This window comes from Opisthocomus hoazin, chromosome 2, assembly GCF_030867145.1.
Source record: "Opisthocomus hoazin isolate bOpiHoa1 chromosome 2, bOpiHoa1.hap1, whole genome shotgun sequence".
Taxonomy (NCBI): domain Eukaryota; kingdom Metazoa; phylum Chordata; class Aves; order Opisthocomiformes; family Opisthocomidae; genus Opisthocomus; species Opisthocomus hoazin.
The window spans coordinates 10,680,671-10,707,483 of NC_134415.1; the positions used below are offsets into that span (position 1 = coordinate 10,680,671).

Below are 26,813 nucleotides of genomic sequence, written 5' to 3' on the forward strand. Positions count from 1 at the left end.
TTACTACTAGTCATGCAAAAATCTAGCCAATGGGGCACACTACTTCTCTTTCTCATAACCTGCTTAGCAACAAGATCTTCCCCATTTATGAACGTAAGCTTAGAGTTTCAGTACCCCCATAAACTGGAGATAATTCCACTCATACTCCCCACACTGCAGAAAAAAACAAAACTAAAAACTGCAGGAAAGGGCAGTGGGACAGTGGAAAGCATAAGGAGGCATTGCCAATACTTTCTGTTAAAGCTAGGTTATTAGGTAGGGAATAAACATAAAATTCCTGGACCTAAAGGGAATTATAATACCATACCTAACATCATTTTGCTGTGATTAGGCTTTGTGATGTGGAGGGTGAGGTCCTGATTTAAGCTCCATGAATTTTATCATCTTCCCTGACACATTAAGAAGATCATTCATTGTAGGTTTTTGAATCCAAATGAAAATAATCACAGGCCAAAAGAATTAAAATCTATGCCTTTTTCTCTCAATTTTACGTTCTGCAGGACGTGGGTGCAAATATATATTCCAGTTATATATACTCACTGTAGAAGAGTGCAATTCCACTTTCAGGTAAAGCAATGGCACAGAAAAAACCCTGTATCTGACCTTGAGAAACCACGAAAACAGCAATTAATGTCAGCTGGATGTATTTCTGAGGCAGCCCATGCCCCTCTGAGATACAGCTTAAATCATCTCCTGCCCTCACCCAGCCCAGGTGCAGTTTGACCCATTTAAAGCCACAGTCCCCCCGCTCCCGGCCCCCACCAGCACCGCCTCTCCCCCGCCCAGCACGCAAGCAGGGACACGCATGCCGACACGCACACGGACATGCACACGGACACGCAGTCCTCGGCGACGCCGCGCCAGCACTCGCAGCCATGCAGCCACACGGTTGCGGAGTTGGCTGATCCAGCCGGAACGGTGTTTTGCCGTCTGTACGTCCGGCTGCCCGCCCCCAGCCAGCGGCAAAGCCACACCCTGACACTCCTTCCAAAGCGGGGCCTGGGAACGCCGGCACCCATCCTACCTGTTTCAGGGCGGAGGACGCGAATGGGACTGGAAGGGTGTGGGTGATAAAGGCGGCGTTGACTGACAGGACTGCATGCTTTTGCTTCCTATGTGAGATGCATGGTCCATCCATCTAAATGTGTTAGGACTACAGTCTGTACCACAGCAGTAAGCGGAAATAAAATACTAATAATAACAGAATGTGATGAGTAGTACCCTTTCAGATGCCCAAGGGCATCCAAGATGTTTGTGTCGGCTGGCACATCAGAAGCAGACACCATGGGAGACGCGTACTCCTCCACAGCGCCGCTGGAAGCCAGCTGAGAGATCTGGGGCAGTCAAACACGCACTGGTTTCTGCAAGTGTCTTAAACTTTACAGCGCTCGCTTACGACTAGATTTCCAAAAGAGGTGTGCACCACTTATCTCCAGGCCTCAATGAATATGGGGTACTTAAAAAAAGGGTCTTTTATCTTAACTTGAAAATGTGATCTGCAACTGCAGTGCAAAACTAAATATTGAGGATGGAAAAAGAAGCGTGAAAATGTAGCCTAACTGCTGCATCCTACAGTCTGACTTTCGAGCATCTTGCCTTGTAATTTCAAAGGTTTCTTCCTCCAAGGCTTTGGGGTTTTTGTATATGAAGGTTGGGTAAGTTTGCAGTTTGGATCAGATGGCATTCAAACAGAGACAGCTGTCTGCCATCCCAAATGTGTAGCTCTTATTTTTAATCAACTGCCTCAAGTAATATTTATTCATCTTAAAGGAAGCCTTAGGCTCTGTACTTCACTGACAGCCTGTTGCAGCTTTTTGTTGAGGCAATTTCCACACACCCCCCGCATATTGTTCCTGTGTGCACTGATGTCTCTCGCGATGATCATCACAGTAACCCGTCTGTCCCAACATGTCCCACAGCAGGACGAGACTCTTCATAAAAAAATGCAAAAGCAGAAGCTAACCCAATTTGTATGCAAATCTCAACACCCCTCCCATCAGATCTGTGCCCACCACACTTTGTTGATGGCATGCTGAGGACATGAAGGACAAATCAAGGCTGGTTTTGAATTTGCAAATGTGGCTGCACAACTACAGAATGGAAAGTAGTAGGTTATGTGCCAGCTCTGGGCACCATGCTTCAGGAAAGCCATGAAGATTTCCAGAGTGGAGGCAAAGAAGAAAAACAAGAACATATATATACAGAAACTGCAACTTGATGTAGCAGGATTGCAGAAATTGGGGATTTTTAATACAAAGAAGCAACAAAGAAGCAAAGGTCAGAGGAATTATATTAATAGCTTTCAAATGCATCAAAGTCTATTGCAAAGAGTGAAACTATGTCTTTATTATTCATGGATGCAAATGCAATAATCTTAGCAAATAACATTTCAAATAATATTCCTATTAACAAGCACCATGATACAGATAGTGAAGCATTGGAATTGATTTGTCTAAGTTTGTAGACTCATCATCAGGATTACTGAGGAGAAAGTAACACAAAAGGAAAAAGAAATAGTCACATTTGCCAGGAATTATGTTAGGTAAAATGGATTGTAACAAGCAGGAGATGAGCCAGATGACTTCTCATAGTCCCTTTAATTCCCTTTTAAGTAAATAAACAGACAGATATAAATATTATATAGCACAATTATTATGCTTCAAAGAACCATCTTTTTAATAGATTTTTGCCTAGTTTTGTGTCATCTCCTCATTTTTCTAGACTTCTGTGTTTCATACCAGCTATCACAGCAAGACATCATCATTCTTTCTGCAGTACAGCTTAAGGTACATTTGTTACGGGGGTCACTAAACCACTGCTCAAAGCCAGCATTATGTTTAACACACTGCAACCTGCTAATTGTGAACCTACCAGGTTTATAATGCAGATACTATCAGATTCTTTCATAATTAAAGACTCCGTTTGATTTCTTTTGCTGTAGGCAGAATATGTAACATTCGTTTCACGCTCCTCTGTTGGCAAAAGAGGCCAAGACCCAGGATTCTGCAGAATGCCTTAGGTTTTCAAAAAATTAAGTTATTTAGAGGAAACATTCCTAGTTTATTTGTTGAGGAAGATGAATGTCACTTAGAAATTGTTAGAAAAATAAGATATGTTCCTAAAGCATATTTAAATAGCCATAAAAAATACACGCACACCATTTTCCACACAAGGCTAATTTGGGCACAGTTTTAAACCATCTTTGAGGACTGATTTCAAGGCAGAGAAGTCAAAGCTGCTCCATTGGCAGAGTGGGTAGAGGATGTCGTGCCAGCATTGTGCCATATCAGACTTTTTGCTCCTGGTCCTTTTGGAGCCAGAGCGACAGACACGCTGAACTAGAAGCAGGGCAACGGCACTGCTGCACTGGCTGACGGAGCAGCCAAAGTCCACCACCAGCAACTGAATGGGGCAGCTGAGCAGCTTCTGATCCAGAGGCCTCAGCGCAAGCATGACAGGCCCCCCTGCCCCCCCCACGTCCTCGAAGGTCTGAGGCAAACCGCGGAGGTTTCCACAGACCAAAACATCTGTATTGTCCTCGTGACAGCAAACACCCAGACTTCTCTCTATTCGTAACACCTCTAATTAGCAGGTGTGGAACAGTTTGTCAACAGCTGTCATTGTAAAGCCATGGTATTTGTCCTACCAGCACAGCAATACCTAGTGAAGATGTATCTGCTCTGCAACCCTCTCTTTCCCACCAAGCCCAACAAATAAACGAAACTGCCCTCAGACAGAAACCGAACACACACTGGAATCAAATTCCAGCTTCCCATCTGCTGTCTTTATCCTCCCAAAATTGAGATCAGTTTTGAAATTTGATTCACCTACTGTTGCTAATTCTCTGAAATCATCCTACAGAGTAAAGGCATCTCCTCAATGTTTTCCCTGAGAGGAACTGCTCCCCCACCTAGATATGGTCTAACACTTCTGATTACCTTCAAGAGGTGGGGTGATATTGCAGCGTGTGGTTTCCTAAAAGCCAGGAAAGAGTCATTCACCTAAGAGCAACTTACAACACCAATACTGGTTATTTGTTTACTGTGATTCAGCCTTATTATTATTTATTTACTGTTATTTAGTAACCATTATACAATTCCTCCTAGTACTGCTACTCCTGAAAGAAGCCAGTTGCTCTGGTATGTTTTTTAAACCCATGTTACATTTATACTCTCTTGTAACCCAATGCAAAGCAATGATCACGTGGATATACATGTGTTCATATTCTAATAAAAAGTACGTCACTCATTGCCAGGGAATTACTGTAGGATTGAAGCAGAAGGGAAGTTTAATACAAGACAGAATCCTGAAGCAGACTGGTACAGCAGAGGATGAGAAGAAGCTGCAAGGCTTCATGCAGCAGGCAATACTGCAACGTTTTCTACCAGCAAGAAGCCCCCCACACGTTCTCACTGTGGCCAGTAAGATCAGGGAAAAAAAATATGGAGGGAGGAAGGATTCTCTGCAAATATGTATTTAGAATTATTATGGAGGATTTATCTGGTAAATACTGACTTCATTAGAGTCAATTAAAAAAAAAAAATTTACTTTAACGGAGCCAGTAATTTTACTCCATGGGAGTATCAATACAGAGTCCTTGAGGTTTAAAGTACACAGCCATTTCAACCAGGCAAGGATCTGTCTTCAGGTAGACCCACTGATATTTCACACAGTTCAGGTGGACAAAAAAAGTATTGCCATTAAATACTTGGTCAGTCTGAAGTAATCAGCAAATGCTTATAGAAGAATTATTGTGACAGCTGACAGATAAAAAAAAAAAAAAACACACAAAAAAAATGTTTACCAAGAAGTAATTTAACACAATAGATTAACATTTATGTTCTTGGAATATCTTGTAATTCCAATATAAATAATTTTTCATTTCCTATTAGTATCATGTTTCTTCCTTACTTATGTTTTCATATTTTAAATCGTATTTGTATTGTACTTTTAATTAATTAAACTTAATCTGACTACAAAGGGGGAAAAGGACGAGGGGACAGAAAATTCCACAAACATCTGTTTTCTATCCAGTGTAACACACTAAATAAATCTAGACTAGTTAGTCCTAATCTAGGCTACAGGAGTCCTTGGATGTACAAGAGCACCAGTATCTGACCAGGTTTTATAGACTCTGGTTAAAAAGGTATGCCCCCCCCTCAAAAGTGCTTGCAGGACTGAACAACTTCTCTCTTTTTAAAGATGTACAAGCCGGCAAAAGTCTGGAAGCCCTGTTATAGGGGACAGCAGTAACCTCAGCTTTTCTGCTTCTGTTACTGCCTTGGTTTTGTGATTTAGCAGAGCTGCCCGGCAGGCTCACATGTGACCCCCAGGCATGGTTCAGTCGCCCATTCCATGCCTTTCTAAGAAGTTTGAGCCTACAATAATTAAATATCAACACTCCACAGTCAAGTAGCTCCTACTCATCTTTTTTCACAACCTTAGGTATTGGGATCTAGGAAGAACTTCAAGGAAGATCATTGTGTGTAAAATAGTGAGGTGAGGGAAGAGGGAGAAAGAGCTATAACACAACTTTTGAGGAGGGAAACATGTAAAGAAACGAGGACTTCTTCATTGCATGACTGCCATATATTCTAACGCAAGAAATATGAAACTGTAATTAGAGTCCTCCCATATCCCATGGATTTACACTCTTGGCTGGAACCAAATTAAGAGCTGATTAAGGTTTACTCCACAGATGCTGGACTTTCTGAAGTCATTAACTTCAGTTTCGGCATTGGTGACAAATAACTATTTTTCTGAAGCTAATGCTGACTTTCCCACAATGTATGCATTAACTGCAGGCTTCAGAACATGAGTGTCTTGTTTGGTACAGTTTCCTGGCTGGAAGGACCTTGTTTCTGCCAGTTGGCTGTACCAGGCAAATCGTTTCAGCAAAGAAGGGCTGATCCTAATCTCTCCTCATGCAACGTTAATACAGTATCAATGAAGAATTCAGTATCTGTGTTGCTTTCTGTGCACAGCTCCCAACTGAACTTTGGACTTGGAAAAATGATTGTTATACAGGGCTTTCTCATCCTGAAGTAAAATTATGTTCAGTGATCCTCAAAAGGATCTGGGAAATCCCAGTGGCCCCTGAAAGTCTCACCAGCTCTGAACTGTGACATTCTGGCCACTGGCACCAGGGGCCATTCCCTGCGTAAGGGTTTGACAGTGGAGGGGAGGGGGTAAAATGTGTCTAGCTGTACTTTGGATCTAATTACATCTTCTTATAGCTCTGAGGATTTTATCACCTTTAGTTCCAGAGTGTAATTTAACCTATGGATTCAGCCCTCATAGTGACCCTCCCCAGCCTTCAGCTGGACCTTTTTCCTTACAGAGGGAAAATCTCAGCAGATACATCTGAAGATGGGAACATTACGAAGGATTTTGCAGCATTTCTCAATCTTTCTTCCACCTTTTTTCCCCAGCACTTCTGTGGGAGCCTCCACTCACAAGAGGCAGGGTTTTGGAAACACTCATTTCTTCAGTATTATATGAAGTTTAATAATTCCCCACCTCGGTACACTGACTTCTGTGCAACGTAAGCCTAATCCCCAAACTCTCCCTAATGACAGCACAAAGAATGCAAGTGTCTGCCTCACCTATGGGAATTCCTGATGCGAGTCACCTAATTTTAAAGTTCTTCAGTAGTCCTTACGCTGATGCTTCTACTGCATTATTTAGGTTGCTCAGTTAAACATTCAAAAGCAGGTGCTTTGGGAAATCAGAGTTTGCACTTCCATAACACTTTGCAGCTCAGTTCACAGAGCACTTCAATTCGTTTGGAAGCCACCTAGGCAGGTCACTACAAAACAGGTTACCTTAGCTATTACTCTCCTGCTCCTCTGCAAGGCTTATCAAGTGCAGACTGTCAGCTTAATCTAGCTTCACAGCTTCACATACTGAGCAAGGACCCGGTAAAATCCTTAATCTTTGCAATGCTGAGCAAAGGAAAGTCCAGGCACTCTAAGATACAGATTTAAGGTGAACTGCCGAACATGAAAAAAAGTTTGTGGCTCCCTGTTCCCAAACTAGAACTCTAGACACTGTTATTTGTAGCATTCATCTGACCTTCACAATAGGCCAGTCTTCTGCATAGTGACAATAAGTGGAAGGAAAGAAGGCAAAGGCTACTTTTACCCTCCATATATCTAAACAGTGCCAAAGGGGCCAGACACATTTAGATTCTTCCTAAGTTACTCAGAGATCATGCTGAAATTTCTAGAATAAAAAAAAAAAGGCTCCTTTCATTAATATATGCATGTATCAAGGTTTTGTTACAACTCATATATATATATACATACATATATGCAAGGTTGGGCTAACAGGCATATTTTAAGTAAAGGGTAAGCTGATATGAGAAGGTGACCCAGACAGAGTGGCAATGTCACAGTGGTTCTTGATTCATGATTTTTTTTTTTCGTGGGGCAAAATAACATGATCCTATGAGCAAAAACAGCGAAAGAAAAAATGGCTAAATACTTCACCTTTCTCTCTCCATAGCCCCAGCATGTCCTGGAGAGCAGCCCAACGAACAGGAGCAAGCAAAAGCTACAAATGTACAACCCTCCTCTTCGCAGGCACCAGCAATTGCTGTCTTAAGAGCAGATACAAAAACACGCCAACATTTGTCTTTCTCCCTTTTGATGATTTGGAGAGAGACTGCTGTCTCAACATAGCATGAAGATGACTCAATAGTGACAAAGTAAATCATCCCTCAAAGATAAGTCAATAGTGAATAAGTAATTTTATCTGTCAAGAGTTAACATGCAATGAATACTTGCAAAGGTTACACGACATAAAATCTGCTAGCAGTTAGATGTGAGTTCCCTCACACGTTAGCCACAGAAGCCTACAGAGGAGTAGATCCCATTTGACTTCCTGATGAAAAGCCTTAACAACAGCAAGTTGCATGTATAAACTCCAGAAAAGGATTATATCCTAAGAGATTGTTAGTTTACAGCCAGATATCATACAGTAAAGATGCACTTTTTAAGTATTTCTTAGGGCATTTGTCAACTTTCAATTTAAAATATTTAAAACGGCCAGTGAATGAGTGGAATAGTTTATAATGAATAAAAAAAATCCTAAAGGTGGTTAAAAAAACTGAAACACTTGTCGAACACCACCCCCACAAAAAAAAAAGCCATAAACAGTTTGGAATTTAACTTGTAGTTACATCTGACAGACCACAAACAAGCTTACCTCGCTTTTCACTTCTGTCACTATTTTCTTTTTTCCAGTTACATAAAAGCATTAATTTGTTTGGATTTTCTTCTTGAATATACTTTTCAAGTTCTCATATATATTTCTAGCATGGCATGATATCTGCCCTATAAACTCTGTGAAAACATAGCTTATGATGTTTAAAACATTCTATTTAATTAAAAAGAAATTAAGAGTCCTCCTAAAATCTACAAGCAGCAGTTGTATATCCTGAAACCCAGGCTGTAAGTATACAGCCCTTAAATTTTCCTAACTTCTTGAATAAATACATCCTCTGAGGTTTCCCAGATAAGATGTATTTTAGATTACTTAGGCTATCCAAAGAATGTTTTTGCCACTCTGTGCTGTTAGAGCTGAAAGTGCATTTATCTTGCTATAAATAAGGTGACTCTTAAAGAATGAAGTTCAGAAGTGTTAATGTCAAGTCTTTAGTGGACATATCTTTGATAGGGTAGCTCCATATCTCAAAGTACCTAGGCTAGTTTCACTCAAATTTGAAATTAATTCTGAATTTTATAATATATGCAAATCAGAAAAACTGATGGAATAATTCCGGAATTAAATTATATGAGTTTTATCAAAAAATCTAAGTATTTACATAGCTGTTTTGAAAGTTACCATTTAAATACGACATTAACTCAGAACTACCCCCAAAATAATATAGAGGTAAAAGTGTTACTGAAATGTTCCAGAACAATCTATGTATGGAATAATTCACTTCATCAGAAGCAAATCCTCTCTTCCTTACTTTACACGGGATCAGATACACCGCTTCAAAAGAGAAAACTGAAGGGCAATTAGCTGTTGTTGTCTCTTTCGTTGACTACAGTAAAAATGTATTTACAGCTTTGGATGACCTTGTGTAAACCATAAACGAAAGCTTTGGATGTCCCAGGTTAGAAATGTTAAATAATGAAGACAGCAGAGCAATACACAGTGGACATAAATTCCCACTATATAGAAGGCATGGTTAACAGTGAATTTTTTTTTAAAGTATAAAAGCATTTTTGCATTGTCTTGAAGTAAAATGGTGTTCTACTCCTCTATGCAGGAATTAATTTAATCCAGTGTGTGTAAATCTGCATTAGAATTCATATCCTCATAGGCTTTGCAGTAAAGCAAAACATCAATTTTTTTTGCAGCTACACGTAAGGTCATGGCTACCTCTTTTATGTACTATTCATATTGCTTACATACACGTATATCACACTGTAATAAGCAGTTTCTAATGCAAGCATTTCAGCCTTTAATATGTCTTTTTAATAAAACTGTTCAATGACAGTAACAGTTTTTACAACCTGTAAAGTGACCCATAAGGTTCTGTTCAAATAATGGCAGCATTACACAGTCACAGAATTACAGAATGGTTTTGGTCGGAAGGGACCTTTAAAGATCATCCAGGCCAGCCCTCCTGCCATGGGCAGGGACACCTTCCACTAGACCAGGTTGCTCAAAGCCCCCTCCAACCCGGCCTTGAATGCTGCCAGTGATGGGACATACACAGCCTCTCTGGGCAACCTGTGCCAGTGCCTCATCACCCTTATTAGCCCACGTCATCATTCAGAAAATTTAGGAATGCTGGTCTTCAGGCTGTCTCTTAAATAACAACCTTATTCAAAGATCTTCCACACGTAGCAACTGAGCCCGTCTATCTAGGCTACCAAGGCCACCCAGCACTAACAAGGTTTTCAAGACACCATGCAAGGAGTCTGCACCTAAGAACATTGTCAGCTAGAGGACACACAGTGTTTTGAACACTTCTGTCAACTTACAGCACAATTTCTGAGCCAGCTTCCCACAGATGTTTTGTGTACCATTTTAGACATGCCAGGTGTCACAAAGAAAGTCTGTAGCAGAATTAAGACACAACCTAGAGGCCAGCAGCAGAGCCAAGAGCAGGACAACCCCTTCAACGCAAGTTTAGACCTAGGCCCAGCTAAAGTGACACCACAGGCATAGCCACAGGCAGTGTAACAAAGCAGGAATACTCAGTGGACTGGTAACACCTTCAAGGGACTATTAGATTCTGCCACCTCAGAAAAACCGGTCATGCGATGAAAGCAGAAGGCCATGACAGAAGCTTTAGGAATAGTTTACAATTAGCAAGAAGACAGTACTTACTTAAAAGCAAAACTGAAGCATGACTCTCACCCCAAAAATTCCACCAGCATGGCTCTCTGACTAACTGCTATATATTTTAGCAGTTCATATCATGCATCTAGAAGTTCAAATGTTATCGTGCGTCTGATGCTCAAATTACGGCATCAGTCTTAATCATGGTAAAATAAGCCAGTTTTCAAATGTTTTTAAAGGAAAAATAAATACCTTGGAGAGGAAAAAAAATCGAGCACTTCATGACCACAGTATCTTAAATTACACTTATTGAGAAACTGAACCGCTCTTTAATTAACATAACTCTAACCATGCATATTCTAATACAACAATAAAAAACAACTAGTTTTGTATTGTCCTGGAAACAGTAAAGATAAATCTAAACCTATGATACATACAATGAAAAAAACATTTCAATATTCTCAACAAATACACCTAAATTTCACTGTGGGGAAAAAAAACCCAACAAGCACAGCATTAGCACCTCAGGCCTCCTATATTTTACACATTCAAAAGAAGTAACAGCTTAAGTCAATCACGTTTGACTGCTACCCAGTTATTTATATGAGTAAATGAAGCTGGCGTCCGAGTGGGGAGATGAACTGGCAACTTGCCGCAGCCCTGAGTTACAATTTGTATATAATGGAGCAAACTGCAAGCACTCTGATTGCAGCCTATCCACGTGGATGAAGCTAAGCAGAAGAGTTCAACTAGGCAACATCTTGTTTTAATTGTTGATAAAGTAAGATAGAGATTTCTTCAATCTGCAGGTGAAGTTGCCCAGGACAGACCTGCAGAAGAACTCAGCTCCACCATGACCTGAAGCCTGGACTGCCAGTGGAGTTAGATACACAATGGTCTCCCTCGAGACAGAAATCCCTCAGTATGGACTGCTCACCCACATGTTTGCAGTTCCACTGTCCGAATGGACCAGCTAAAACCGCAGTGAAAATTCCCATCGTTGCTGGCAGTCTCAGAGACTCCAGAGCACGCTGGACTGTACCATGGCCATGGTTGCAACAGAGAGGCATGGACCATAATCAAAGGGTAACTCAGCTGGGTGGGAAACATCATTTCCAGTGATTTCACAGATCTTTAAAGACCATTATGACAGGAGAGGATTGCTGGAGAAATGAGATTATTCCTCCTCAGCACAAGTGTGTTGAACAGGATAAAGAAGATTTCTTCACATTTGAATATCTCGAAGTAGATTAGAAGCTCATGTTCACATCTTACATGAACAGGAGAAGAAACACGTACTTTAGGGTGCCTTCATGGACAGCATACAAATTCATAAATTTCATATAAAAAAAATGGTCCTTGCTTTTTCGGCACTTTACTAAGATATTTCAAAGCTGAGAGCATCTTAGAAATTAACTAATTTCCCTAACCGTCTTTTTATCAAATAATTGTATTACCATACAGAGCATGAACAGTTCATAGCAGTAGCTTCCATAACCAGCAGTGACTCCTTCCTGCAGTTCCTACTAATCCCCAACACATGGTGGGAACAGTCCCTTGGCCTTTTCTGATGTTCAGAAGTGCACAGTGAGTAGCTTCCCACTCTTGCAAGATTTCTGCCATTTTGGAGGTGATGAAAACATTTGCAATAGTAGCTTAGGTATAGTATTGTGATTATGCATTCCCCTCTCTTCTCGCTATTTCAAAAAAAATTTCCTGTATGCATTTCACAGCAAAATTACTTAATTCTGTTTCACTGATTTGTAAGCAGCATTTGTGTCCATGTAAAAATTACCTCTTACCATGTACTTGGGCCGTGAAAGTTGTCCCTGTGGCCTTTTCTTTCTCCAGAATACACTCTCTAGTTGAAACATTGGCCAAGGCACAAATAAACAAACATTCGTAAATAAAAGACTTGATTGCCATTGCTTCTCAACAGTAGAGCCTGCCAATACCAGATATGGATCCAGAGATATTGCTGGGTTTGCCTCTTCCAGAATAACTTTTCCAAGGAGCTACACCCTCGTCTAGCTTGCTCAGATTTTGAAAATCACTGTTTATGACTGTGGCTATAATAGCTGACCTAACCAGAAGTGCCAGGAATCAAACCGCAGACTTTGGAAAACAACAGGATCCATAAGCTACAGATTCCTTCTTTTGAGAGTCCATGGTATGAGTCCCACTCCTAAGCCACATGAGACGGCTATGCCAGGATAATAGTTCACATTCCACAAATCACATCCATATTGTTAAGCCTTTCAACATCTGGCATAGTTTTAAATGGACAACAAATCTGTTTGTCGGATAAAGTCTGAACTGCTAAATAAATAGTGATAAATTTCCTAATACTACTGGGCAGAGTGTTCCTGCAAGTACAACGTGTGTTTATCAGTTTCCCACTGAGCTAGCATTGACTTTCAAATTTCCTTTAATCCTATTATAGTAAACATAGTACAGCTCTCTGGCAAACAAGAGTAACATTCTTCCTGTAATATCATATCCTTCTTTTAAAGAAACCTTAGAGATGTCCAGAAAAGAACTCGGCTCAACTTGGAATGACACAATAAACTTGTTTCCAAAGAAACTTAAGTTTTATAAAACATTAGATTTTAAACCGAAAAAAACAAAAGACTATATTTGTAAAGAGAAGATTGGCAATTTCTAATAGGTACTCAAAATAGTGTTTGCATGTATCACACTTCTGAAGTCAGCTATTGAAACACCAACATAAAAATATTTTTCTAGTTGGAAGCAGTCTACCTGAGTTGAAGAATAAAGCAACTGGCATTTTCGATGCAGAATTCAGAAAATCGTGAACCGCAGCTTGTGAAGGAGCTTTTTCAGTGCTCTTTCAGGAAGAAAGAACATCAAGTGCAGACGACTGAAAAAAAAAGCGAATAAAGAAAACCAAATGGGATTTATTATGGTACAATTTGTATTTAGAGTTTCTCTTCATTTGGGAGGAATTTATGGTAGACAAAGGTAGGATTTGTCTTACAGTTTAAAAAAAAAAGAGAAAAAGAGAAAAAAAGAATAACCTAGATTGAGCTGTTGAATAACTTCTTGTGAGTGACTGAAGGAACTTTGGGAACCTGAAAGCAAGACAGTTTCAGATGGCAGAAACTAGCTTCGTTTCCAACTGTGTGCATTTGTCTCGCTTCAGGGCTCCCACGGAAAAAAGGGTCATTACATATAATAAGTAGTGTATAAAAGTGCTATTTACATGTTTTCTGTGATTTTTTAATAAAACTATAGATTTTCCTAATAATCAGTTTATGTGACATTTGAATCTTCAGCTTCAGACATCCTTAAGTAGTCACAAGTTCTCGGCTATGACTTTGACTTTACTTAGGGACCAGCTTCAGCAAGAAATGGAAATATGAAAGAGGCAGATCAACAATCTTTCCCTGCCTACACAGAATCCAAGGTACTTATAATTTGTTTCAGTTTGTAAGTATTCCCTCTTAAGAATATCTGGGCAAAAGCTATTCTCACTGAAGTATCACGCAAAGTTTCTAGGGGCTTCATTAATGAAGAACATAGACCAAAGTCAACAAACACACTTAGTATTAAGCCGATGTGTGTAGTAATCTAAAAGGTGTCAGCCAGAGAACAAATTAAATCAAAATACAAGTGATAGCCATCTCGCTCTTTATTAGGAGACTTTACTGGATGTATCCATTAAGTCACGCAACATGTTCACATATTCTCCACGTTCTGTGCCTGCCCACCTCCTCTTGTTACTGGCAAAGGAGACTGAGCTCCAAATTATGTTGATGGAACAGGAACCGACAAACGATAGATGGATCATAACAAAAAAACATGCCTAGAGCAAGGATGTCTGACATCTGAGAGCTGAGATGTTTTCATCTTGAATAGAAGCTCTGACCTACTATTTACACCCCTATCCCAAGCTCTCCCACATATTTTTAAATGACAACTTTCCAGATGTTATCTGGATGGAGACTGGCCAGATTCATGGGCAGGATCCTGCTCAACTCTAAGCCAAACTAGTGTTTTGGCCTCACTGGAAACGAGGTTTGGTCTGAGATTTGCACCAGGGGAAAACTGCTGTTTCATGCCAGAAATGGTCATGCAGGATTTTTACAGTGCTGTTTAGTTTTTTGTTAGCACTACTGTGGAATATCAGGCTATTTAGCATTATCAGAATAGCACTGAAGCAGAGTAATAGGATAGACTAGACATGGCTGGAATCCTCAGCAAAGCTGCACACCAATGAAGAACGGCAGCTCCTTCTGGTGTAGCACCAGCTCAAGACAGTTTTCCAATTCCAGCAAGTGTTTGTACAAGACAAGGTCAACAACGCATTCTGCGTGAGTTGTACAAATGCTGTTTCCAAGTTTTAAGGGAAGTTAAAAATTCAGCAAATTTTAAAGATTTATTGCTGTTAAATCACCAGTCTGATGTTGTATTTGTGCATTGCCCATCACACTCAATAAAAACTGGTTCCAAAATTAAATTTGGAGGGTAAATACTATATTTTCCTTTCCCACTGCACTTTACTTCTCCCACTTACTTAACACAAAATAGGCAGAAATGAATTCTTTATGAGACTTTTTGTGTTTGAATGTATCACAGTTTTAATATCCCCTTCGTTTCATTACACATCATGGTTTCTTAAAATACTCACTTCCTAAACAATAATGACTTTAAAACCGTCTGAAACGAGAGGTAAATTTACCTTGTTCTTTCTATAAAGAAGACTGTCGTAAACACAGTAGCATGCATATTGCTATATATAACACACGTTTACAGTACAACTAATTCTATACGTATTATATATTCTATATGTGTAGACTCGACAGAAAATTGACCTTAGTAAATCCCCCTTAGTTTTATGACTAATATAAAATATGTCACTATCACTCTTATAGATACTATGTAGACAGCAATCACAGGAAAATAATTTAAAAATCTCATAGATAAACATAGTTATGCCCAGAAGAAAAAAAAAAAAAAGGATGTGAAAAGTAGATGCTGTAAGACACCTCTTTGACAAAGACAGGTTACAAATGCAGTTGCCATGATTGTATCACGCTGGATATTGAAAGACAGATTGCCCTCTGTTTTAACATCCTGGAGCAAGGCAGATTCTTATGGTCTGCTTCCCTTCCTGAAACAGGCTTCAAAAATCTTCTTCAAAAACTGGTAATAAAAGACTTAATGCACTCAGAATAAGAAATAGCATGGTTTCAAGTGACTTATCTATAATCCACACAACTCATGTTAAAATCTATACTACATGTCACTGAGCAGTTATGCATTGGAATAAAGTTTGGAGTAGACAACCTCTAGCAACAGAAATAGTCATCTGAGAAGGAAAAGCTCGCTTGTTTTTCAAGTCCTATTGTTCCGAATAGAACAACATTTTCTGCGATCTAAAAGCAGTCTCAGGGCAGTCACAGTGATCCAGAACAAGGAGGAGCTTTGTATCATTTAGTTTATACACATGCAACCCTATGATTTCCATCATGATCCCTGTGCAAATGTGTGTAAAACTCAAGTGCTGGTAAGAAGCCCAATTTCTGCAGCAACAACAACCGTGTTCTGTTACTGACTAAGAAGCATTTCATCCCTAATTGCTCCAATAATGTATTTTCTAGTTAGAAATGCTTTCATACAAAAAATAATGGTTTATAATTAACAAAATCATCCTTTTATTTGAAATAATTTTCACGAAAAGCAAACTGAAGAAAAACATGAAAGTGCAGAACGTCAGCCAAATCACCAAACAACAGAGAACGGCAAAGTTTTCAGCTTTAGACTGAAAACTGCAGAAAAAATGTTTTGGCATGTATTTAAGTGGATGATTCTAAACATCGCCCTGGGCATGGCACATTCCCACCCGCCTGGGGCAACCTGACCCCAGGGCCAGAGGATGTTTCCCATCATGTGCTGGGACCCAGAAGTGCCACCGCAGATGGTCCCATCATTGCCCAAAGCAACACTTCTGGTGCGTTACGGGAAATGTAGTCAACCAAGATGCTGCACCCACGAAACACAGTGCTGCATTTCCAAAAGACAGTTTTTAAGTTTCAGGCCAACATTCCTCACCACTCCCAGATGCAATGAGGAACATAAACACAGCCTCGTGAACCTTTATACGCAGAAGGGCTACAGCCAGCGACAGGCAAACAACCGTGAAGAAGCACCAGTTGTCCTTTCCCAAACGCAACTCCTGTGTTCACGTTCACCAGACAAGCACAAGGCTGCATTATCCAAAGTCCCCACTCAAAAAGTCCGCTATCACACGCCAGACTATTAAAAAAAAAAAAATTAGCCATCTGTGTTTAGAACTGAAGGGAGCTCAGTGTGTGTATATCCATGCAGGGCAGCCAGAGTTTGCTGCAGGGCTGTGCTCTCCTGCTGAGCCAGAAGAAGCTTCCCGGTAACACACGGGCCGGCAGCGGTGCGAGAAGCAGGGACCAGCCCACGCCCCTGGGAAAGACGGTGACTGTCGGCTTCAAACTGTTCGGTGCGTCAGTCCTGCTCTGCCGCAAATGGACCAGGTCTACGTGAGCAGGTAGCACAGCCCAACGGGAACAGACATACAGAGCAAAACAGTTAAGAGCAGAAGACTTTCTGTCAACACTCTTACGCATTTTACAGGGTTTTACGTCAGGCTAGCTCTGGTCTGGTCCCACGGTCGGAATTTCCAGCAATGACTCAAGCACATCTTCTCATTTAGATTCATCCTAAAGGAATCCAGCTGGCCCACCATGAGGTATACGGAGATGGACAGTAAGTGGGAACAACTGCAAGACTGGCATCAAAACTACACTCCTGACATGAAGCACAACACTAATATAAATGCACAGCCACACCCACGAGCATCTGCAAGCTTGAAGTGAAAGACCGTATTGTGCAGCTCTTCGTGAAGAGACTCTTCGGATGTCAGTAAATCTGCACAGTGACTTGAACCGCTCGTTGAAATAACTGTAACTCAAGCATTGGAAACTGGTAAATTACCAATTCCAGATTGGAATTTACCAGTTTCTGACGCTCGAGTTAGAATTATTTCAATGTGAATTTAGTAGTAGTGTGTGTAGAGCAGTTGGAATTTACCAGTTACCGAATTTATCAAGCAAAACCGCAGCAGGACTAAACTATTTATTACAGAAGAGGATGATCTGGATCTATTTGATTTACACTTTCTTAAGCATTGACAAATGGTGACTGAAACCAAGCACTTTCCAAAGGACAGGATTTATAGATTAGCTGGTAAATCATGTATTAATTTTTACCCTCACCTGATACTATAGAAAGAATCAAAAATCTCCTAAATTTTATTTTTCAACTTCTCATACCTCTGTTCTTTTCGACATTGAAGATCATGTTTCATGACGCCACAGTCTATGTGACAGACAAATAAAAAGCAAATAGGTCAGCTAAAACAATCAGCTCAAAAATCTAGTGTTAATGGCATTTATTTCTGTGGCACCCTTTTAGAGGCCTTGCTGATGCTTTTCACTGATGCACCTTTCACTTACTTCTCACCCTGCAGTGGAAGGCTGAGCAAACCTCGCTGCTACCAGATGCTCGTCCTCCCCGCACACAAGAGCTCTGCACAAGCAGCGAGCTCCAAGAGACGCGAGAAGGCAAAACTCCGCCTGCTACGTTTCTCACTCATCCTGCAACAGAGATTTAGCAAATCAGCCCGCTCTCTTCAGCTTCCCAGTAATCACACATGAATGTTTAGAATTTAGGACTTCACCGCACGTCTCGGATGATGGCAGTACATGAGGACCACGCAACACAAGTGAGAGAGAAGTCTTTTGCTCGGAGCCTGAATACTGAGACAGAACCCTCATATCCTGGCCCTCAGTAATAAGCAGATTGCTGTTCATTCCTTCTATTCAATTATTTTCTCAGGGCTTTTCTTGACAATCTTAGGGTATTGTTATTCTTCCCCAACTTTTGGAAAGAGATGAGGGAAGGTCAGCCTGAGAACTACGCACCAAGTTTAGCAAGCGAAGCATCTGCATTAAAAGCCGTCAGGTATTCAAAGCAAACCTTTCAGGCAGCGTGCACTTCTTGGGAGTTCAAGCAACAAACTAATCCCCTCAGGGAACACAGCATCGCTATCGCATTGGCACCGGCGGGAAGACGGGACTCTGACATGATGCTGATTTCTCCCTGGTTTAGCAAGGAACAGCCTTGAAGTGGCCTGATAACCAGCTTGCTAATTAGGGCTCTGCACAGGCGGTGCTTGGCCTCGCACCTGCTGCCCCGCGATCTGCAGGAGGACCGTGGGATTCCTAACCCGGGGCTTTTCCGCAGGGAATCTCCGCCGCGGTCATTTGTCAGGCTGAAGTTCACCCGGCTCTCCTCAGTGGGGCTTTCATTCAGTTTATGTCTCCTCTTTCGGAGAAAAAAAGAGGTTTAGCCTGTTACAAGCTGTTAATTTTGTCCTCAAAAATCCACCGAAAGTTATATAACCACTTTCACAATAGCGTGCTAAAAATAAGAGTTGTTCAGCCAAATGCCACTGCAATTTTTTGTAAGACCTGTGGCTCCAATTCTGCAAGACCTGTGAGAGCGCAAACACTTCCTCGGCTTTAGCAGAAAGTCGGGCAGGAGCTCCTTGTGAGACAGGCATGGGTTTGTATTATTATAATCCTCATTTGCAAGGGGAAAAAACCAGTGTATGTATACACATGTATGTATTTCCAACTCATGACTTCAAGTAATGCCATTCGCTCTTGGAGCTGATCCCTCGTGGGGTTTCATAATCACAAACCATCATTAACCCAAAGCAAAGAAAGGAAGGTACAAAGGGGCACAGGTTTCCAGCGCGAGATTCTTTTTTTTTTTTTCCCCCTGTTTTTTGGGTTTGGTTCGGGTTTTTTTTTGCTTGGGAGGGAGCGTGGCGAGGCGCTGCCCGGCGCTCCGAACCCAGCGGGATCCGGCGGCCCAGGTAACCTCCCGCAGCAGAGCCCCGCCACCCCGGCCCTGCCCGCAGCCCCGCGCGGGGATTCCGCCCCCCTGGCCCCGCAAACGCCCCACGGGGACGTCCCGCCGGGCTGCGGGGGGCTGCGGCGGGGCTGCGGGGTCTGCCGGCCGGGCTGCGGGGGGCTGCGGGATCTGCCGGCCGGGCTGCAGGGGTCTGCCGGCGGGGTTGCGGGGGGGTGCGGGGGTCTGCCGGCCGGGCTGCGGGGGGCTGCCGGCGGGGCTGCGGGGCGGCCCCGCGCTGTCACCGCCACCGCGCCCGGCGCACCGCACCGCTGCCCCGCGAAAGGGGCGGCGAGTGCGAGAGGGCAGGGGAGGAGGAAGAGGAGGAGGAGGAGGAAGGGAGCACGGCGGCCGCCAGAGAAGAGGTGCCGGAGCAGGACGCCGGCCGCCCCCCCCCCCCCCCCCCCCCCCGGGCAGCCCCATACCTGCACGGAGGCGGGGAAGGGTCCGCAGCTCGCCCCGTCCTGCCAGCTATAGATCCCAAGGGGTGACGGGGCGGGGTGACGGTCGTCGCCCGGTGCTGCCGGTGCTGCCGGTGGTGCCGGTGGTGCGGAGCCCTGGCTGGCTGCAGATGCCCATAGGCGCTCGGTGACAGAGAGCGGGGCGCGGAGAGAGCGGGGCGGCCGCGCCGGGTCCCGGCGGCCGAGGGGAGCTCGGCACTGGCTCCGCGCAGCCCCTGCCCGGGGAGAGGATCAAGCCCCAGCTCGTCGATTGGCTCCGGTGGCCGCGCAGCTCGCCCCGGCCCGCCCGGCCCCCCCCTCCGCCCGCCGCCCCACACGCTCCGCTCGCCCGCCGCGCCGCGCCGCGCCGCTCCTCCCTGCCAGCCGCCCGCCGCCCAACCTGGCGGGTAGACCTGCCCTCCCCCCGCCTCACCACCCCCCCTCTCCTCACCCCCCCCTTTTCCCGAACACGGCGTCCAATCCCGAGGCTTTCGTGTACGCAGGGACATTCTCACCCTGGATCCTTCCTTCCCTTCGCATCTTCCTCCGTGGGCTGAAGGACCCGCGGCTGTAAGCGTTCGTGACATTTGGTGTCACACTCAATATTCTGACGCGTTTGTTCTCCGGACGTTTTAAAAAGTACCCCTAGCTGGTCAAATTAAAAGCATGCAGCACCCGATCACCTGAGGGCTAAATCTGAGGTAGGACAAAGCATTCTTTGCCTGAGTTTAGTTTGCTTTTCTTACGCTGTTTGGGTTCCTAGCCCTGTCTTGGCTAAATACACGTCAAATCATGTCACGCACAGAAAATAAAATCAGGATGCTAGCCCTCCTCTTCCTGAATCTGGGGTTATTCCATCGCAGAGGCTGCGATTGCCGTTTCTCAGCCCGTCTTTGATGCTGGTGTTCTTTTTGCTCAGGATGACTCAAGTGGCCTGTGGAAAAGGATTCTCCCTCCCGGAGACGTGCTGTAGGCTTCAGTCAAATCTTAGACCTGTCTTCTGGGCGAAATGGCAACCCGCGGGTTTCAGTGTGACCCTCTGTTTAAACAAGAATACAGTTGAACCAGATAAATAGGCCCTTCGGGTTTTCTCAGCGCAGGAATATGTTGTAATAGTTCCAGTAAACATTTTGGCAAAATTGCTTATTAAAATTAAGGAGAACAAAATGATCAGTTATAACAGATGCGCTCTTCATTAATGCAATGACCTGTGTGTAACTGATGCTGTTGAATTAAGTAACATCTATGCCTGTTGGTACATCAGGTGCCATTAAAAGTCAGCATTTATCCATACTGGCAGACTCTAGCATTTGAAACAGAGAATGGAGTTGCAGGGACACCTTTGCATGACAACAGCATGTACATTTTTAAATGGTAGCCTCCATAACCTTTTTAATTGATTCTGTATTTAATTTATTTTTTTTTCCCACAAAATTGTATGGTATTTTTCCTTCTCTAGAAAGCATGCATACTTTTGTCTCTTTGGGGCATACAGAACTAGTTAAAAAATGTTTTTGTTTATTTTGTTTTTGTTCAGGCGAAAGTCAGAAAAATAAAAATAGAAATATTGAGAAATATATAAAACCAGACGTATTTAGAAATATCCATACTTGAGGTATAATCCGTCCCTCATTTGAAAAGCCTTATTAGCAAAAACGCCCCTCGGTGAATTCAGTGGAGCTACACCTCTGGAACACAAGAGTAACTAAAAAAAATTATGATTCTTTTTTATTTTATAGTTTTGTTTCACATGTTGCTTATTTTTTTTTCCTGGGAGAAACAAAATGACTAGTTTAGAGACCGAGCTACATTTCTAGCCATGGCCCGAGAGGCACAGCAGCCACTGCATCTCCATCCCCTCCCGACTCCTCTACAGCAGGCACGTTTCTTCCTGTGCGCTCCTGTTCCAAAGGACTGGCTGATTGTCTTTCAGTATTTCCTGAGTCAGAAGGCGGTGCCTTCCTTCACCCTGACTTCTTGCTAGGAAGAATGCTTGCTCTTGAATCGTACTGCGTTTTCAAGCCCTTTTTTCAGCCTCCCATTTTTCTCCCTTGACAGACGGACAGCCGTGTCGGGGGAAGGGGTACGGCTCTCCAGCTGAGCCGTTGTTGAAGCAGACCCCATGGCAGGCTGTTCCCTTAGGCCTCCTTCTAGCTACGAGCTTCCAACCCTATTATCTTATTATCTCTATGCAAATTTTATCTCCTGCTTTGTGTTATTTTGGGGGAAAGCTCTGAACTCGCTACGGAAGTTTTCCTGTGATAAATTCTTTGTGCTGCTCCTTATAACCCAAGAACTTTCTGCGGTACAGATGACTTGGGACTGCATAAGATTTTGTACTTCCAGAGTTGCTACTTCCCATTAGCCGTGCTCAACATTGTGTTTGTTTCCTTCTGTGTTACTTTGGATTCCTTTACAGCACTGATTAGGTTTCCCTCTAGTCTTGTTCAATTTAATAGCTTTTAACCTGTCCGTTTTATTTATGTCTGCTTAAGTGCTTATTTAATCTTTTCCCTTATAACTATAATGACCTTCCACAGGTTACTATAATCCTAGAAGGTATGTGGGGAATTTAAAGATTTAAAAGTCGTTTGACTTCATAAATAATTTTTATTTTCTCATTACATGCCCTATTTTTAAAAGAGGAATGTTACATTTTCTATTTGATCAATGTTTGGTTTTCACACATATTCCTTCCACATATCTAGTAGTAAGGCTAACTGAGACATTTTGGATGCAAAGAAACATTTTTTTACATAACTTCGTTAATGAGAACTGCAAAGGGTGTTGATCTGATGTAGAAAATACACAGCATGTTTATTCTTTGTGCTGTGTACAGCCAGAACTTTATACCATTAAAAATACTTTAATTAGGTGTGCAGGTTTTGGTTTGTTTTTTTAAAACTAAAATAGCTGTATGCTGCAGATAGCAGTTACCCAGCAATATCAGCATAAAGCACATTCATATTGATATTACTGCATCTTTCCTCCAGTGTGAGTGCCTGACTTCTCTTGTATGCTGTACTTTAACTGAGAAACTAACCTTTTAACGTCCCCTGGCAATGACAGAGCCTCTAATTCAGCAAGCCGTTGAAGCATGTACCTGCTTTTAATCTACAGATTTCATGGCTACATTCTACTTCTGATGTGGCCACACTTCAGGAATGACTGTGCCATGTCCTTTGTCTCACACTGAGATGAAACACAAACAACTGGTGCCCATCTCCTTCACAGCAAGGACCGTATCTTTGTCACCCCCGTTATAGAAACTGTTCTGCTTTGCAGCCCTAAACACAGAGCTTGTCTTCATCCGTGAAAACATCTGGCAGGAGTGCCCGGAGAGCACGAAGGGCTGTAGCGCAGCCCCAGAGCCAAAGGAGGCCTGAGAGATGGGACCGTCCATCACATGCCCTGACCTCTGAGACATGATCCACAGCGATTTGTAAGATGGAAAAGAAGAAACCTGAGAGATCTGGTGGTTCCATTATACAAATTCTGCCTGCTCGCGAGCTGGTGTACCTACACTGAATGAACAAACTGATCAACCTGCATCAGGCTAGGCACACACCCTCCCCTCTGGCCCTGACTGAGCAGCCGAGCTCTGTAGCCAGGAGCAGGGCTCAGCGCTCTCCTGGGAGATCTGTGTCCTGAGAAGCCTCACGGTCTGAGGGCTGGTGTGAGGTTTCTCATTCAGGCACAGGAGGCAAGCCCACAGACTGCTTTCACTGCCTTGCATCGCCTTTGGTTCTGTGGGGTTCCTGCCTCTTGACTAACCTGCCTTATCTCGTTCTAGTCCTAACTCATTTTTATCCGAGACTTTTAGTACAAGCTCTTTGATTTCCTGACCTTGCTCTCGATTTGCTCTTTGATTTGGGGTAGCCTTCAGTTCTCTGTTTTCCTGAGCGTACTTTCCACCTGGAGCCTTGGACTGGTCTATCCTCGGTGACTGACTCCTGGTCTTGAGCTTCCTCAGTCCCAGTGGCTGGACCCACCCCAGCTGTGGTCACTTCGTGCAAATATTCCACTTGTGGCTCCTCGACAACTCCCGTTGAAAGCCACCTGGCTGAATGGGAATTATAAAATGTGATAGCCCACCGCTGACGCAGAGCGTTTGGCGCACAGCTTATCTGCGTGCTAATTCAGCGCCTGTGGGATAGGTCGTAGCGGCAATATTGGGTCGTGGCTTAGGAGAAGCTGCGAGAATGCGGGAGAATGTCACGTCCCCTTAAGATTAATCACACTTGTCAAGATCTTCAACAGCTCGTACTGTTTTCATAGACAATTAGGCACCTAGATGCCTTTGGACATAGTGCACCTGCTTTTTTTTAATTTGGAGTTCTTTCTAACATTGTGGATTCAAGCCAGAAAAGCACTCTAAGCAGCGGTAATTTGGATCCTGTGTTTTCAATATGTTATCTCTGCTGTGAAAAACAACTCTAAAATATGTCTCTACCTGAGACAGGGCAATATCCCACCCTGGGACATGAGTAAATACTTCATCCAAACCCCCATAACGAACTTCGTTAACATGGATAAAACTATTCCTGTCAAAAATACCATCTTTGTATTTCACAGCAGAGATGAATGAAACTTTCTCAGTCTTGCCTGATTCTGGCTTCAAATATAAATTACTCTGTGTGCTCCTTAGAAGGAAAAGAGAGGGCTACCACTTTTCTCTACCTTCGTCTTCTTTCACTTCATTCCCAGTAAAATTTCATTTGAGCCAAGCTCTGTCCAGATGCCCGAGCCTGTCTGTATACTCCAGGAACTTGAGCTTTAGGTATTTGAAAGTTCACAGCATCACAGAATCATAGAATGTTCGGAGTTGGAAGGGACCTCTGTGGGTCATCTAGTCCACCCCCCCTGCTGAAGCAGGGTCACCTACAGTAGGCTGCACAGGACCTTGTCCAGGCGGGTCTTGAATATCTCCAGAGAAGGAGACTCCACAACCTCCCTGGGCAGCCTGTTCCAGTGCTCCGTCACCCTCAGAGGGAAGAAGTTCTTCCTCATGTTCAGACGGAACTTCCTCTGCTTCAGTTTGTGCCCGTTGCCTCTTGTCCTGTCGCTGGGCACCACTGAAAAGAGTCTGGCCCCATCCTCCTGACACCCACCCTTCAGATATTTAGAAGTGTTTATAAGGTCCTCTCTCAGCCTTCTCATCTTCCCTGTCCTTTGTGTGTTTTCTTGGAGGAAATGATTGCTCCTCACACATGTACGTTTGAAAACTCTCCATAAGGCTCACCAATTCAGTCTACCACATTAAAAAAGGTGAGTCCACACAGGGCCTGAAATAAACTTCTCCTTGACTGGAGATTTTTTCCAGCCTGAGGATGTCTTCTGCTTAGATTGGTGAAGGCTTAATGATACATGCTGCCATACTGGTTTCGAGGAGATCATGGGGTAACTGGTGAAGAACAGAAAAAAGCAGAGGGAGGGAGGGTGTGAAATGTTAATGCTGTCATTCTTTTTGAAGACAGAATGGATCTGTAGATATTCTCAGGTCCTTTCTCAGAACATGGTAGCCCAAAGCGTGCTTCTCAACACTGTTTGTAAAGCTGTGGTTTATGAAGTCATGAACACTTCACAAATCCTTGAATCCTCAAAAACAATTTGAGAAACTTGAGCCACGCAGAACCCTTCAAAAAATGCTCATCTAGAGTGAAAGCAGTGATCTCATATAACAAAGCATTACACATGTCCAGGCCTATATTTTCTGTTTCATGTACTGTATGACATAGATCTGGATTTTTGCTTGAAACTACTTTCAACGAAAATTAAAAGAATAAACTAATGTTAAGCTATCTGAGGTCTGTCATTCCCCTTCTCTAAATTAAACTTAGATGCTCCTTTTTTTACCCTGTTTTGATGATGCTTTAGAGGTTTTAGAGCAGACGATCCTGCCTAAATCCAAGATGAACTGAATGAATGAGGAGACCAGTCAATTTCCCCTCCGTTTCTGTTTTCTCTGTTGGATTGAGAGGCTATCTAGCCGAAGAAGAGAGGTGAGCAGCAGAGAGCAGAAGTCCGTTTGGGATGAGGTCCCTTCCTTCTTCGCCCTCATGAGGGGCTGTGGGGACATCTGGATCTCTAGGGAATTTCACTAAATAGGACCAGATAACCTCAAAATATTACAGCCAGACCAGCTCTGTCATGTATGATTCACTTGCCGTATAACGACTAACAAAGGCAATATGTGTGGAACTAGGAAGACAGCCAATATAGCTTCTTCCAAGAACTGTGAGTAATTAACTGGATCTCTGGTTAATTTCTTTCATGAAAATGTGTTGAGTGAGATTCTTACAAGTGGTGCTCTTTGTGTGACATCTCCCTCTACTCCCAAACAACACAAGTTCATGCAATTGGAAAGGAAGAAAAAGTAAAATCCAGCTGCATCAACTAACATTTCCTTGCTTCTCCTTAGTTCCTAATCTCCTGGTGGTTTTCCTCTCAAAACCTGGTCTATAACCCAGCCACAGATATTGCATCCTTGTGTAACATGCTCCAGCTTCTTGCTTTAGTTTGAGGCATTTCAAATCTGTGATACTTCGGAGGAAAAATCGCTCAAAACTTTCCTAAGATGAAAGAAGACTAATTAGTTGCAGCACGACCCAAAGGAGAAAAAACTCACCCAAAGCACCATGTTGTCCCTGTTTGTGGACCTCACGGCACAGCAGCTACGAAGAAGAGGCAAAGACGATCCTCAGCCTGCCAAGTCACTGCTACACCTCGTTAGGAAAGCTCTGGCTCTTTCATTATGCCTGCTTCAGGCTTTCCCGTGTTACTGCTCTTGAGGCAGCTCACCGCTGTCCGTGACTGAAAGCGTGTCTCCTTTGAACTTTACGAGCATTTTCTTCCTCGCTACGACACAGCGAGCAGGCTGTGGGAGATGTTTGAGCTGCCCAAAGCCAAGGGAGCCCACCCCCACCCCGAGCAGAGGAGGATGCTCCAAGCAAACAAATAAAATGATGGATGGTTCGTCTGACAGCAGGGCAGACTTTAAGTGTCAAGAATCCTGCCAGGGACATGTTCAGGATGGAATACATATGATAACAATTTAATATGTACAGCACACAAGGGGAAAGTATATTAATATCATAT

At 43.0% G+C, this 26,813-nt stretch overlaps 1 protein-coding gene across 1 annotated transcript in view; it reads right to left on the reverse strand.

The window, feature by feature from the left end:
- The window catches only part of GREM2 (gremlin 2, DAN family BMP antagonist), a 39,573-nt gene extending 19,553 nt beyond the window's left edge, over positions 1 to 20,020 (reverse strand). Inside the window, exon 1 of the mRNA XM_075412514.1 lies at positions 19,701 to 20,020. The gene's annotated coding sequence lies outside the window, so the exon portion shown is untranslated. The remainder of the gene's footprint in view (positions 1 to 19,700) is intronic.
- Between the last annotated feature and the right edge of the window lie 6,793 nt (positions 20,021 to 26,813).